Here is a 1,135-nt window from a genome sequence, read left to right as displayed (position 1 = left end):
CCGTCGCCACCACCACCATTCTGAAAGCCCCCGCCTCTCTGTGCACCAGTCCCCGCCCGCCCGATGGCGCGCGCCACTCCCCCGATAAGGGTCTCCCCCCCGCCCACTTCCGGTCCCTTCCCCGACCCTGCCACAACCACCACCGCCTGGCCCGGAGGACCCCGCCCTCCGCCGGCCACCACTGCAGATGGTGGTGCTCCGAGGCCCCATCCGCCACCGCCGCCACCGCCACTGCTGATGCCGATGCCGATGCCCATGCTCATGCCCATGCCGCTGCCCACTCCGGGATCGTCGCGACCACACCGCTTTACCCCGCCTGCTCCCCGCACCCGCTCTGCCTGCCCTGGGCCCGCCGTCGCAAGTGCACCAGAACTACCACCCCAGCTGTGAGGTCGCCGTCAACATCAACGTCAACCTGGAGCTCCACGCCTCCTATGTGTACCTATCCATGGCCTTCTACTTCAACCAGGACTATGTGGCCCTGGAGAGCTTCAGCCGCTATTTCCTGTGCCAGTGGCACGAGAAGAGGGAGCACGCCCAGGAGCTGATGAGGCTGCAGAACCTGCGCGGTGGCCGCATCTGCCTTAGCGACATCAGGAAGCCAGAGCGCCAATGCTGGGAGAGCGGGCTCAAGGCCGTGGAGTATGCCTTCCACCTGGAGAAGAACGTCAACCAGAGTCTCCTGGAGCTGCACCAGCTGGCCAAGGAGAAAGGCGACCCCCAGCTCCGCGACTTCCTGGATGAGCCACTTCCTGAACCAGAAGGCCAAGACCATCAAAGAGCTGGGTGGCTACCTGAGCAACCTGCGCAAGACGTGGATCCCGGAAGCAGGCCTGGCAGAGTACCTCTTTAATAAGCTCACCCTGGGCCGCAGCCAGAAACACACCTGAGCCCAGACAGGCCCCGCAGCCACGGGGTGCCTTCCCCGGGTACGGCCACCAGGCGGGGCGTCCATGTTGCCCTTTCAGAACGTTCTCTTCAGGTTTTTCCTCTCAGTTTTACGGTTGTTGGCAATAAAGTTATCTGTTCTCAAAGCAATAAAGGTGTCCAGTTGATGTGCGTCTAAAACACTCACCTTTTGGGAATCGGCACATCCCCATGCAGGTTTAAAGTAGGTATCCAGCAGTCTCTCCAC

General features: G+C 62.2%; 1 pseudogene; it reads left to right on the top strand.

The window, feature by feature from the left end:
- The first annotated feature begins 268 nt into the window (after positions 1-268).
- On the top strand, positions 269-925 carry LOC101011556 (annotated as a pseudogene).
- The last annotated feature ends 210 nt before the right edge of the window (positions 926-1,135 follow it).

Source organism: Papio anubis, unplaced genomic scaffold, assembly GCF_008728515.1.
Source record: "Papio anubis isolate 15944 unplaced genomic scaffold, Panubis1.0 scaffold2969, whole genome shotgun sequence".
Taxonomy (NCBI): domain Eukaryota; kingdom Metazoa; phylum Chordata; class Mammalia; order Primates; family Cercopithecidae; genus Papio; species Papio anubis.
This window is presented reverse-complemented; position numbering and strand designations above follow the sequence as displayed.